At 37.5% G+C, this 15,105-nt stretch overlaps 1 protein-coding gene across 6 annotated transcripts in view; it reads right to left on the bottom strand.

Annotated features, from left to right (window-relative positions):
• The window catches only part of RAB9B (RAB9B, member RAS oncogene family), an 85,425-nt gene that overhangs the window by 51,491 nt on the left and 18,829 nt on the right, over window positions 1-15,105 (bottom strand). For 2 of the 6 annotated variants that reach the window (XM_037988967.2, XM_037988973.2), the window contains exon 1: window positions 5,323-5,785. The exons of the other annotated variants lie outside the window; for them this stretch is intronic. The gene's annotated coding sequence lies outside the window, so the exon portion shown is untranslated. Of the gene's footprint in view, window positions 1-5,322; window positions 5,786-15,105 lie in introns of those variants that run through there. 6 annotated transcript variants of the gene reach the window in all.

The following is a 15,105-nucleotide window of genomic DNA, read 5'->3' as shown; positions in this document are numbered from 1 at the left end:
ACAGTCTTGAAACTGAAGTTTGATTTTGGGAAGTTTGTTGAATATATTAGAGTTTTAAAACATTTGATATTATAAAATAGAATTTTAGATGATTATAAGTTACTTATTTTGTTGAAATGACTCAAATATTTGAAAAAGCAAAAATCCTTTGTTAGTCTTTATTATTACATGAGAATCCTGTTCAAGAGAGAAAGTTAATTTTATCTTTGTACTAGTCTATTATTAAGGTTAATCCCAATTTTTAATGAAATTTTATGGATAATTTTACTTAATCTTAACCAGTTTGACTATGAGGTGAGATTTTTACAAAACTTTTATAATTTTTTACAAATTTAGTTAAAGAGTAGATTAGTGTTTTAAGAGTATTGTGTTGTGTTTTTATTTCAATGTTTAATTTACAGAAAAATCCATTTAATATCTTTTTGAATTTAGTCAATGTGTTTACACAGTTTTTTGGTAAGATTAATTTTTATAGTTTTTCCACAATTTGTTTAAACCTTTTGTTTTATTTTATGTAATTTAAGACAATCTTTTATTTTTAGGCAAAATGTATATTTCTATGTCTTTTTGTAATTATTTACTAAAACACATTTTACTGCATTTATGTACTTTGTATGTAAATCCATTTTCAGTACTCTCAATTATACGTTTTAATGGTAAGTTTTAGTAATTTTTAACTTTAATGTAAAATCTGATAAGTTGTTTTAATTATATCCTAAGTGTAGACAAAGTTTGACTTTTTCTAGTATAGTTAGGGCAGTGGCTATTTCTATATGTTCCCAGGCCTTACCCACTGTAAGGCAGGGAAGTTGAACAGTTCTTAAAGGCCAAAGTAGTTTACAACTTTAAAACATTTAGTAAATCTAGTATTTGACCTGTATAATTTAGACCACCTATCTACATTTTGAAGACATTTGTATTTTATCATTAATTTTTAAGGCTGTTTTTGTTCTTTAAAGATTAAAGTTATGTGAATTGAAAGGTACCATAGTTTTTATATTCTTTTTAAAAAATGTTTGATTCAAGTGTTTATTTTTAAAGTCAATTAATTAGTTTTTTAAAATATAGACATCACACACATAACACATATATGACTACACAAACAGAAGAGGATTCAGTAGTTCAGGGTGGAGTATTTTAAGAATGTACCCTAGAACTTAAAGTATAATAATAATAAGATAAAAAAATAAAAAAGAAAAAGAATACGGCTAGGAAAGGATGTAGCTTCTGGGGCATAGCTGGAAGGCAAAAACGGATTTTGAAAGGGATTTGTCTGTCTCTAATTCTAGGGTTTCTATGAGGAAAATATAGATTTTTCCCAAAAATGGGATCTGTAGCACCTTTTCTGTTTTCTCAAGGAGACTTGGGCCATCAGAAGTTATCTAAGGGCCTTTCATGTATGTACAAAGAGTGGCAAGACAGAGTGGAGAAAAGTCATTCAGTCAACTGAGAAAAAAACCTTTTCCAGAAAAACAAGATTGATGAAGAAAAAAACATAAAGGCCTTTTGAATATATCTGTAGTTTGGATATCTTTTTTTAATTAAGTTGAGTGTTTTTAAAGAAAATCTTTTTTAGTAATTAAATCTTTACAGAGAATATAAACAGTGTTTCTTATCATTTCTTTTTATCAGTTTGTACCATTACCTGCTCACAATTACGTTCAGGTTCTCTAGTTTCTTTTGGGAGAAAGTGACTGGGTTTAGGCAAGGGCAGATTTTCAATTGGACTGTAGATATTTCTAGTAATAAAGTTTGATATTTGAGAAGGTGATTGTTAGAGAGAATTCTTTTAAAGAACAGTAGTCCTGCTATATTGTGTGGGGTGTAAACCGTTATTCTTCTTAACTTGGTGGCCTCTGGCACCAGTAGAGTCACCACTGTAACTGGAGGCAGGTTGCTCCTCTTTTAGTCATCAAGTCAAGTTTGTTGTTTAGGTAGTCCACTGGTTGTTGAGTTGGATCTTGAGTCTTAGTTAAAAGTATCAGGGTATTTCTCTTCCTTTTTGATATATAATGATTAAATATCTTCCGTATTGGAAGACTGAGGGCTGGTATTTTAAGTAAGGCTTTTTTCTTTTTAACTGGTTAAGGTTTTTTGAGTTTTAGGTTCCCAAGTTAGGGAGTGAGTTTTAGATGTTTGAGGTTTTTTTAATGAGGTGGTATAAAGGGTGAGTTATTTCACCGTACCCACATACCCATAGTTTATAAAATCCAGTAATGTCTGAGAATCCCCTTAATTGTTTAAGAGTTTTGTGAAAGGGAAAAAAGGAAATGGGCTTAATTTTTTTCTCATCTGGTGTCTGGTCCATTCTGATAAGACTAGACCTAGGTATTTTACTGAAGTTTGATAGAGTTAAATTATAGATTTTGAGACCTTATATTCTCTTTCAGTGAAGAAATTAAGAAGAGTTTCAGTGTTTTTTTTGAGACATCTTTGGTTGGGGCACAGAGGAGACTGCTATTTATATGCAGTAAAGTTTTAACTTGAGGGTGAGAAAAATCAGAGAGATTTTTGGACAGGGTCTGTTTCTGTAACTTCCTTATGATATTAGGGGCTGTTTGAGTAATAAATCTGTACTTTATTGTATTGGTAGACAGGGAGGTGTGTTTTATTAAAGCTTTTCTCAGCCCTTCCATAAAGGCTGAGGGATTTTTATCTGGATTTTTATTTAACATAGATAGTTTAGAGTAATTAAGATGTTTGGTTCTGTTTTTTTTGTAAGTCTTTTAATATGCACAATAGAAATTTTTTTTTTCTTTCATTCATCTATGGGGTCACTAGGGCTCTAATTAGGATTTACAAGGGGCACTGTTTCTCTTCCTATTGGGAATTGGGATCCTGTCTCTTTTTCACCTCTTTACCCTTTTGACTGGGTTCTTTTTTTGAATGGTTATAGGAGACATGTTCATCTCCGAATGTTCCTGTTGTCTGTAGGGTTGTCTGTTTCTTGGTAGTAGTTAGGGTTTGGCTTAGGAGTAGTATACTATCTCTCCTTGTAAGATTAAATACTTGTGTTAGATTTTGGAAAGCCTTTATATATCTCTCAGGGTTATCAGAGAACTTGTCTAGGTCCCTCTTTATTTGTCTAAGGTCCTGTAATGAGAAGGGAACTTGAACCCTAGTAGTACTATGTCTGCTGGGCATTTCTTGTAGAGGTAACAGTGAATTTAGGGGTTTCTTGGGTGGCAAAACTGGAGGAGCTGATGATATGGCTATTGGGGCCCTGGATAGGTGGGGCAGGGAGGGCACCTAGAAGTTATATTTGTCTCTCTGACTTTGGGGAATTATCTTTTATAGTTTTGTCTGATATGGCTGTCAAGAGGGCAGGGTTAATTTTACAATGCTTATAAAGATTTGGGTTGTCTTGCAGGGCAAAGAATGTTTGTATATAGGGAACCTTGGACCATTTGTCCTCCCATTTGTAGAAAAGATCTAGTTGTTGGATAGTATTAAAATTAACACTTTTCTGAGGAGGCCAGGCTTCCTGCCTGTCTTGTAGTTGGTCATCTTATGACCACACCCTTGTGTAACAGAATATAAGTTGTTTTTTCTTCTGAGTCTCAGGGTCAAAGGAGTTCCAGTGTTTCAGAATATACTTGAGAGGAGTGTAGACTGTGGATGGTTTGTTACCCATCTAGAAAGATAGGGGAGACAAAGGCATCCCTTAGTCTTCTCTTTCCCTTCTGAGTGACCTAGGGTGGAGAGAAAGAGAGAAAGGGCATCTTCCTTCTCTTCTTCCTTCCCCTGTCCTCTGGGTCTTGGTAACCATCATAGGTTTCACCCATAGATGAAAGCGTGATCTTCACCCATGTATCTGGAGGACCTAGTTGGCAGCATTAGTCATGTTCACCTGTATAAGGTCCTAGTTTTCCACCCTGCTGGTTTCCTAGGCCCACTCAGCCTAAAAGCCTTCCAAGGTAGCCCAGGGGTCTGGGAGAGATTATGTTGTAGTTGGAGTTGGGCAAGAATCTTTAAGGGAAGGAGTGTCTAAATACTATCTCTGGCTTCCCTTGTTATGGTCCCGGTGAAACACTGGAATCCCAGAGACTGGGACCAATTGACTTCTAAATATAAAATCTTTTTTTTTTTTTTGTTTAAATCACAATGTAGTTGGATGTAGAACAGGTGCCCCAAGAGAACATAAAGATTGAATAGCTCTCCTTCCTTTGATGGGGACAGTAAAAAGGCTAAAATCTGTTTTGCCAGGATGGCTTCCTCTGGGCTATTGAAAGTGGAATTTTCTTGACAAATAGGGTATGGGGACTGATCACTGACAGAGGGACTTAAGAGAGAAAAGAATTGGGAAACTTGAGGTTTCGGGCAAAGGGTTGACAAGGCTCCCCAAGGAGAAAAATTCCATCCCACTAGGTGGTGCTATAAGGTCTGAAATGTTAGACAAAAATTCTGATTAAATTCTTTTCAGGCAAAAGTTTAAAAGAGACATCTGGGGCTTTATAGGATGTCTCCATGGCATGTCTCTTAGTAGAAGAAAATTAACTTGTTTCATAGAAAGCCTGTCTAGTTCTGTTGGACAATGTTGGCTTTTCACATGGGAAAAGAAAGAGTTTAAATGAAGGGGGGATACTTGTCCTGGGAGAAATAACCCCTCGTCTAACCCCATTAAGTGTTATCATTGGGAGATAAATAGGTCTCCAGATCCAGGTCTTGGAATTTCCCCATTTCAAGGAAACCGAGAGACAATAATTCATTGAATTGCATTTCTGATTACTAAAGCACCGGCTGACTTTATCCGACAAGACTATATCACCAGGTTGTAAAAACACCCACATCATTGTATACAAAGAATGGATAGGCGACAAGACTATATCACCAGGTTGTAAAAACACCCACATCATTGTATACAAAGAATGGATAGGCGACATGATAGTCGAGAAAAGCAAGGAAGAAAATGCAATAGAAAAGTCTGGAAGTCCTGGCCCTGGCACCCGATGGAATATCAGGGACTGGAGTTAGTCCAGGGGCCTTCAGGCAACACCAAGGTGTAGCCTTGGCCAGAAGCCTTCAGTTGCCTCAGGACCTCCTTCCAGTCCCATGGGACTGCTAAGCCTTCTGTGAAAGGAAACTGGATTGGAACAGAGCCAACATTCCCAACAACTGAGAGGAATGGGGATTGAGAAAGTCCTCTCCAGTAAGCCTGTTCCCTGAGTCTTAAGGCCGGAAGCCACCCTATTAGTTTTTTAATTGGCCGACAGGGGCCCAATGTTTTGTTTGTTTCTTGAGAGAAAACAAAAACAAAAAAACAAAAACTGAGGACAAACCTCCAAAATGAAAGTAAAGAGTTAAATGTCCACTCTTACTCACCCTTTAGATGAATCCTTTTCTTTCCCAGCCAGTGCACCAAAATATGTTGTAGTCCTGTCAATGTATTAAAATATGTAGTAGTCTTTTGTTGTTTGAGATAGTATCTGAAGTTTTGTGTCTCACATCTAAGAGAATTATGGAGTGTGGACACAAGCATGAGGTTGGAATGAAAGTTCAATAAGTGAAAGAAAAAAGTTCTCCATAGTGGAGAGGGGGAGCCAAACGGGTTGTCCACTATGAGGCTAGGGTCTGGGGTTTTTATGTATTGGGAAGGGGAAGGAATATTTTGTCTGTGGGCTGTGTTGGAGAAAGTGTGATTCAGTTTGGCCTGGAATCTTGACCTGGGACCAGTCAGGAGTTGAAGTGATGATTCACAGGGGCTACTCAGTTTGGCCCAGGACCTATCAGCAGTTGAAGTGATGATTCGTAGAGGCCAGGCTCACAGTCCAAAAAGGAAAGGAAAGTGTCCACTGGACCCACCATATTCATGCCCACAAAAGGAGAAGAAACGTTTTTCTGGGAACCTGTTGATTATATAAAGGACAAAGGCATTTCTATGTCAGGCTTTCTTTCTTTATCTGAGTGAGTCGGAAGTTTTTGTAAGTTTTTATCTGAATGGGCTGGAGGTTCTCCTATCTGTGTAGCTATGGGCATGTCTCCAGAAACAACCACCTGTGTTAGTTGCCTTACTGGTGCCCGCAGTTTGATTTTTTTCTCAGGCGGTTTTTTGTGTTATGTGGGGATGAGGCACTGACTTGTGGGTCAGGGGCTCTCCAGGGACGCATCCCTCATTGTCTACCTAAGGCAAGTTAGTTAACTCCTCTCAGCCTTGGTCAAGCAATAGAAAAATGTTTGTCCTGGGCAAGAGAATGGCTCCATTTTGGTGCCTTAGTGACCATGCAGGGCAAATGCAAATTTGTGCAGGAGGCCACAGGGGAAAGACTTGAACTGCAGCTAATCTGAGTCTTGGCAGAACATCTTGTGATTCTCCTAAAACATGAGAACATGGGATGCTTGAGGCCACCTCCCACTCTTCTTCTTATTTACAAGGAGGCTGTCATGAGACAGTTTCTCATTGCCTTCTGAGTTTTGATATGATATGAATTTTTCTGTCTTGCCCCCTTGGGGTACAACTGCAGGTTATAAAACTGCTTAACTGCTGCATAGCTTTGGCTCCTCAGCAATAGGGTGTCCCACAACTCAAGACACAAACTTCCAATGGCCCCCTGTGTTTGGTTTTGGCTACCTTGGTGTGTAGGACCAGGACCACGGGGAGCTGGTTCCTTTGGCTACTCTTCCTTTCACTGTGTATGTATGTAGTAAACTTTCTAAATCTGAAAAGGGCTTGTTTCATATTTACTGGCATAATTTGTCAGATCTTGCCTTGCCTTACTTTTCTGCTCAACACCCTATAGGTAGAGTATATCTATTTTTTCCACCTTTCCCGAGAGGCTTTAACAAATATGATCATATTCTTTAAGCAAACAGATTTATGTATAGTTTATTGGGTCTTCATACTCACCATGACAATAAAGTATTAAACAGATATGAAAACTGAGACACAGAGGGGCTAATCAATTTTCTCAAAATCACAGTAAGCAGTGAAAACTGAGACACAGAGGGGCTAATCAATTTTCTCAAAATCACAGTAAGCAGCTGAGCTCAGTCTAAATTCAGATATGGTTTTTAGTTCAGTGCTCAATATTCTTACTGTTGCACATTTATAGTATATATTACTGCTGTCAAGGTTGCTACATTTTTGATGACAGATAATTAAATGATCTAAGAATTGACCCATTGAGACAGAATCATTTCTCTTGTGTGGCAGCAAGCAATGCTATGTAATAATCTTATAATACTCTTTATATAGTTTGGCTTATGTTTCTCTAAATGTATTACTATACTTTTCCACATTGAGGTTCATCTTACACTTTCCTGACCACTCATTGCATGTTTCTGCAATTTTCCACTGCTGACTTGGCATAGTTTACTTGAACAAATCTACTGCAAAATTGGTATGTTCTCTGTCTTCCACGTCTTTTATAAAAGTATGAACTAAGATGGATCCTAGTACTGAATCCCAGGTTTTCCTACTCTGAAAAACAAAACTTCTATGATAAAATTTCTCCCTCCATCATATATAGTGAACATGTTTTTAAAAGTGGTTATGAATGTGTATTCCAGTATTGTTTGTAATAATGAACAATTATAAACGCCTAAATATCCATCAGTAGAGAATTGGATTAATAATGTATCAACTAGGCCAGGCGCGGTGGCTCACGCCTGTAATCCCAGCACTTTGGGAGGCTGAGGCGGGCGGATTATGAGGTCAGGAGATCGAGACCATCCTGGCTAACACAGTGAAACCCCGTCTCTACTGAAGAATACAAAAAATTAGCCGGGCGTGGTGGCGGGCGCCTATAGTCCCAGCTACTTGGGAGGCTGAGGCAGGAGAATGGCGTAAACCCAGGAGGCGGAGCTTGCAGTGAGCCCAGATCATGCCACTGCACTCCAGCCTGGGAGACAGAGTGGACGCCGTCTCAAAAAAAAAAAAAAAATGTATCAACCACACAATGGAATACCTTGTAGCTATTAAAAATAGTAATGTAGATGCATAACTACTAATGTGGGTAAACAACTATTGTAAAATTTTCACATTAAAAATGTGACATTTTCTGTGTATTGGGATGTGCACATGGCATCCACCCAATAAGTAGAAAAACAACAAGGAAAAACACCAAAAGTTTAAAAGTGGTTTCTTGGGGTAGTGTGAATATAGGTAAGTTTAAAAATGAACATGTGTTTTTATAATCAGAAAAAAAATCTATTTCCATTGTGAGAAAGTAAAAATGGTAAGAATTACCCTTAAGTAAAAACACAGCAGCTGCTTTTCAAAAATTTCAATAATTTGGAGATTGCAAAATGTTGGACAGAAGGTTTTCTTTTAATTTTAATTAGTTGCCTGCATTTAAAGATGTGAGGGGTCAAACATAAATCTAAATTTCCAGCTTTACTTGAATAATCAGAAGATCTGGACAGCCATCATAGTCTCACATGGCAATTACTGGCTGAAACGGAGGGGTGGCCACTCCTGTTAGTTGGGACAGGTTCTCTTCAGTGAACCATAGTCTTTGCTTGGCAGCCAGTGCTCACGTGTGGTAACTGCCTGACCAAAGAAATATTGACTTGCAGGTGTCCACAAGCCCTTTTGTCTTCTCCATCTTCTCTGCCGCCTAATCCCCCTTCCCAACTGTGGAGCAGAGAAACCATCTCACCTTCAGCTGTGCATATGTAAAGACAGAAGCATGTGTGCACTCCTGTGTAAGAAAGTGTCAAGAGTTAGGTGGGAGAAAGCATACACAAACATGTCATATTTCAAAACAAAGTGAGCCTGAGGTCAGTGTCAGTAGCCAAGGTACAGAGTCAGGGAAAGTGAGAAAAAGGAAATGCAGGTCAAAATAGGCAGGCAGGTTAGCCTTAGCAAAGGTCAGAAGAGAGGGTTATTACATCTTCCCCACAGCATGCAATATACCCATGCAACAAACCTGTACATATATCCCCTGAATCTAAAATAAATGTTAAAATTGTTTTTTTAAAGAAATATGTTTCCACGTGAAATATCATGGTGGTTTCTCTCCAATACATAATGCTTGCTTAAGCACTAATGATAATACTTTAATCAGAATATTGAAGAAATAATATATATATATACATGATCCAGAAGTCCAAATTAAACGTAAAAATATATGCATACATAAAAATTTCACTCTCACCCTTGCTCCTATACACCATTTCCCCCTGCTCTTTATAGCAGCACTGTCCAATAGAAATTTCTGATAATGAAATGTTCTATATTGGCACTGTCCAATACAGTAGCTAGCAGCCACAAGTGGTGATTTAAATTTAATTTTTTGAAATCAAAACATCACTTTCTCAGTTTCACTAGGCACATGTCAAGTGCTCAAGAGCCACGCATGACTAGTGTCTACCATATTGGACAGCACAGCCTAATAGTTTATTGTTTATCTTTCCAGAGTTTCCGTATACAAATATAAGGAAATAAATATTGGTTTTTATTTCAGATTCCATCCACTTTCCCATAATGGAAATAAAATTTACCAATCTTTGGTTTGCAAGATTCTTTCAGAAACAAGTCTTATGAATGTAGGACACCAGGCAATCTGACAATATGCTAGTACAGTGGCCATAAATTGACAGTAATACATACATTTTGGCCAAAAGTTCTGCCTTAAAGCTCTGTGATTTTGAGCAAGTTACTTAACTTTTCTGGGTCTATTTCCTCATCTGTAAAACGGAAATAATGTTACCTATCTCATGGGTATTGTGAGGACTAAATGAGGACATAGATATATAATTTAGAATGGTGCCTACCTAGTACATAGTGATAAATAACAGGCATATCTCATTTTATTGCACTTCACTCTATTGCACTTGGCAGATACTGTGCTTTTTATAAATTGAAGCCTTGGAGCAATTCTGCATCAAACAAGTCTATCAGTGACATTTTTCCAACAGCATGTGCTCATTTTGTGTCTCTGTGTCACCTTTTGATAATTCTTGCAATATTTCTAACTTTTTCACTATTATTATTTCTGTTATAGTGATCTTTGATGTTACTATTGTAATTGTTTTGGGGTAACATGAACTGTGCTCATATAAGATGGCAGGCTAAATCAGGCCTCCCTATTCCCTGAGACATAACAATATTGAAATTTGGCTAATTAATAACTCTATGGTGGCCTCTAGGAGCTCAAATGAAAGGAATAGTCACATGTCTCTCACTTTAAATCAAAAGCTAGAAATGATTAAGCTTAGTGAGGAAGGAAAGTCAAAAGCTAATATAGGTTAAAAGCCAGGCGTCTTGTACCAGACAGTTAGCCAAGTGGTGAACACAAAGGAAAAGTTTGTGGAGGAAATTAAAAGTGTTACTCCAGTGAACACGTGAATGATAAGAAAGCAAAACAGACTTATTGCCCATATGGAAAAAGTTTGAGTGGTCTCCATAGAAATTCAAACAAGCTGCAACATTCCCTTAAGCCAAAGCCTAACCCAGAGCAGGGCCCTAACTCTCTTCAATTCTGCGGAGGTTGAGAGAGATAAGGAAGCTGCAGAAGAAAAGTTGGAAGCCAGCAGAGGCTGATTCATGAGATTCAAGGAAAGAAGCTATCTTCCTAACATAAAAATGCAAGGTGAAGCAGCAAGTGCTGATGTAAAAGTTGCTGATGTAAAAGTTCTAGATTATCTAGAAAATCTAGCTAAGATAATTGATGAAAGTGGCTACACAAAACAACAAATTTTCAATGCAGACAAAACAGCCTTATATTGGAATAAGATGGCATCTACAACTTTCACAGATAGAGAGGACAAGTCAATGACTGGCTTCAAAGACTTAAAGGACAGGCTGACTTTCTTGTTAGAGGCTAATGCAGCTGGTGATTTTAATTTGAAGCCAATTCTTATTGACCATTCCGAAAATCCTTGGGCCCTCAAGAATTATGCCAAATTTAGTCTGCCTGTGCTCTAGAAATGAAACAACAAAGCCTGGATAATAACACATCTGTTTACAGCATAATTTACTGAATACTTTAAGCCCACTACTGAGACCTACTGCTCAGAAAAAAAGATTCCTTTCAAAATATTATGGCTCATTGACAATGTAACTAGTCACCCAAGAGCTCTGATGAAGATATACAAGGAGGTTAATGTTGTTTTCATGCTTGCTAACACAGCATTCATTCTGTAGCCCATAGATCACGGTGTAACTTTGACTTTCAAGTCTTACTATTTAAGAAATACATTTCATAAGGCTATAGCTGCTGTAGATATTTATTCCTCTCATGGATCTGAGCAAAGAAAATTGAAAACCTCTGGAAAAGATTCACCATTCTAGATGCCATTAAGAACTTTCATGATTTCTGGGAGGAGGCCAAAATATCAACATTAACAGGAGTTTGGAAGGAGTTGATTTGAACTCTCATGGATAACTGAGGGGTTCAAGACTTCAGTGGAGAAAGTCACTGCAGATGTGGTGGAAATAGCAAGAGAACTAGAATTAGAAGTGTAGCCTGAAGATGTTACGGATTTGTTGCAATCTCTTGATAAATCTTGAATGGATGAGGGGTTGTTTCTTTTTTGAAAATTCTTATTATACATTAAATTCTAGGGTACATGTGTACAACGTGCAGATTTGTTACATAGGCATACATGTGCCATGTTGGTTTGCTGCACCCATCAACTCATCATTTACATTAGGTATTTCTCCTAATGCTATCCCTCCCCTAGTCCCCTACCCCCCAACCAGCCCCAGTGTGTGATGATCCCCGCCCTGTGTCCATGTGTTCTCATTGTTCAACTCCCGCCTATGAGTGAGAACATGCGGTGTTTGGTTTTCTGTCCTTGTGATAGTTTGCTTAGAATGATGGTTTCCAGCTTCATCCATTAACCTGCAAAGGACATGAACCGATCCTTTTTTATGGCTGCATAGTATTCAATGGTGTATATGTGCCACATTTTCTTAATCCAGTCTTTCAGAGATGGACATTTGGGTTGGTTCTAAGTCTTTGCTATTGTGAATAGTGCCACAATAAACATACGTGTGCATGTGTCTTTATCGTAGAATGATTTATAATCCTTTGGGCATATGCCCAGTAATGGGATGGCTGGGCCAAATGGTATTTCTGGTTCTAGATCCTTGAGGAATCACCACACTGTCTTCCACAATGGTTGAACTAATTTACATTCCCACCAACAGTGTAAAAGCATTCCTATTTCTCCACACCCTCTCCAGCATCTGTTGTTTCCTGACTATTTAATGATCTCCATTCTAACTGGCGTGAGATGGTATCTCATTGTGTTTTTGATTTGCATTTCTCTGATGACCAGTGATGATGAGCATTTTTGCATATATCTCTTGGCTGCATAAATGTCTTCTTTTGAGAAGTGTCTGTTCATATTCTTTGCCCACTTTTGGATGGCGTTGTTTTTTCTTGTAAATTTGTTTAAGTTCTTTGTAGGTTCTGGATATTAGCCCTTTGTCAGATCAGTAGATTGCAAAAATTTTCTCCTGTTCTGTAGGTTGTCTGTTCACTCTGATGATAGTTTCTTTTGCTGTGCAGAAGCTCTTTAGTTTTTTTTAAATTTTAAAGAATAGCATTTTATTGAATAAGTTTTATTCACAGAAAAATAAGCTTTAATCTACAATGAATGCCAGATTATACAGCAGAAAGCAGTTTTCTTAGTTTTCCACACAGAAAGGTTCTTAGTAAGTGAAAAAAGCCATAAAATCATATTCACAAATATAGTACTCTGTCTCAAAACATTTCACATGATTATTCACAATACTAATACAATTAGATCAGTCATTCATTTAGGTTAAAGTATAACAGTAATGAAAAAAATGCAAAATCTATCATAGATTACATTAAAACCCTTGTTACATCAAACCAAAAATGCAAATTTCTTACTAAATCCAGAAAAATGGTAAAATATATAGTAATTAAAAATATTACATTAATGATACAGAATAAGAAAGTGGTAAATTCCAAAAATCTATAGGCATATTTGCAAACTTCAGACTTCAAAGTTGAAGCTCTTTAGTTTAATTAGATCTCATTTGTCAATTTTGGCTTTTGTTGCCATTGCTTTTGGTGTTTTAGTCATGAAGTCTTTGCCCATGCCTATGTCCTGAATGGTATTGCCTAGGTTTTCTTCAAGGGATTTTATGGTGTTAAGTCTTACATTTAAATCTTTAATCCATCTTGAGTTAAATTTTGTATATGGTGTAATGAAGGGATCCAGTTTTAGCTTTCTACATATAGCTAGCCCATTTTCCCAACACCCTTATTATATAGGGAATCTTTTCCCCATTTCTTTCTTTCTTTTTTTTTTTTTGGTCAGGTTTGTCAAAGATCAGATGGTGGTAGATGTGTGGTGTTATTTCTGAGGTCTCTGTTCTGTTCCATTGGTTTATACATCTGTTTTGGTACCAGTACCATGCTGTTTTGGTTACTGTAGCCTTGTAGTATAGTTTGAAATCAGGTAGCATGATGCCTCCAGCTTTGCTCTTTTGGCTTAGGATTGTCTTGGCAATGTGGGCTCTTTTTTGGTTCCATATGAACTTTAAAGTAATTTTTTCCAATTCTGTGAAGAAAATCACTGGTAGCTTGGTGGGGATAGCATTGAATCTATAAAGTACTTTGGGCAATAAGGCCATTTGCACAATATTGGTTCTTCCTATCCATGAGTATGGAGGAGTTGTTTTTTATGGATGAGCAAAGAAAGTAGTTTCTTGAGATGGCATCTACTCTTGGTTAAGGTGCTGTGAATAGTGTTGAAATGACAACAAAGGATTTAGAATATTACATAAACTTAGTTGATAAAGCAGTGTCAGGGTTTGAGAGGACTGACTCCAATTTTGAAAGAAGTTCTACTGTGGGTAAATGCTGTTAAACAGCATCACATGCCACAGATAAATCTGTCATGAAAGGAAGAGTCAATTGATGTGACCAACTTCATTGCTGTTTTATTTTAAGAAATTGCCACAACCACTCCAACCATCAGCAACTGCCATCCTTATCAGTCAGCAACCATCAACATCAAAGGAAGACCCTCCTCCATCAAAAAGATTACAACTCATTAAAGGCTCAGATGATCATTAGCATGTTTTAGCAGCAAAGTATTTTTAAATTAAGTTACGTATGTTTTTTAGACATAATGCTATTGTGTACTTAAGAGACTACAGTATAGTGTAAATATAGCTTTTATATGCACTAGGAAACAAAAAATTTGTGTTACTTACTTTATTGTGATAATTTACTTCATTGCAGTCATCTGGAATTGAACCCACAATATGTTCAAGGTATGTGTGTATTTGAAGGTTGACGAGGGTTGATTTGTTGGAGTATGTGTTGGGGGATAGGGATGGGTTGGGGAAGAAAACCCAAACTTCGGCCGGGCGTGGTGGCTCACGCCTGTAATCCCAGCACTTTGGGAGGCCGAGGCGGGTGGATCTTGAGGTCAGGAGATCGAGACCATCCTGGCTAACACGGTGAAACCCTATCTCTACTAAAAAATACAAAAAATTAGCCAGGCGTGGTGGCGGGAACCTGTAGTCCCAGCTACTCAGGGGGCTGAGACAGGAGAATGGCCTGAACCCTGGAGACGGAGCTTCCAGTGAGCCGAGATCACACCACTGCACTCCAGCCTGGTGACAGAGCGAGACTCCATCTCAAAAAAAAAAAAAAAAAAAGAAAAAAAGAAAAGAAAACCCAAACTTCAGTCGTTTGAGGAGTGAGTGGGTGATGAGAAATGGACATATAAACAGAGTACTCTTTCAAAGAAATTTGAATTAAAAACGGAAAATGGATACTGGTCAGTAAGTAGCAAAAGTGAGATGTGGTATCACAGGAGAGTTTTTTAAGACTGGATATCTAAGAATGTTTCAGAGGTACCCAATAATAGTGGTAGAATCTCAACTAATGATATCGCTGTTATATTACTCTCATCATCACTATACCTCTACCATACTAATTTCCATAAAATACCCATTTTACCTCCCCACTTCACTGTATAAACTCTAAATTCCTCTGCTTGGGATGTAGGTTCCTCTAAAAAGGTAGCATACCATCTAGCTTTATCATTTATATGCTTTATAACATTGGGCAGCTTGCTTAATTTCTCTGAGACCTAATTTTCTCATCTGTAAATTGAAATGGCCCACACTTACCTTAGCAGAATACAGAAAGATAACTTGGGGCTTCTCTC

The sequence above is a fragment of the Chlorocebus sabaeus genome, chromosome X, assembly GCF_047675955.1.
Source record: "Chlorocebus sabaeus isolate Y175 chromosome X, mChlSab1.0.hap1, whole genome shotgun sequence".
Classification (NCBI taxonomy): domain Eukaryota; kingdom Metazoa; phylum Chordata; class Mammalia; order Primates; family Cercopithecidae; genus Chlorocebus; species Chlorocebus sabaeus.
This window is presented reverse-complemented; position numbering and strand designations above follow the sequence as displayed.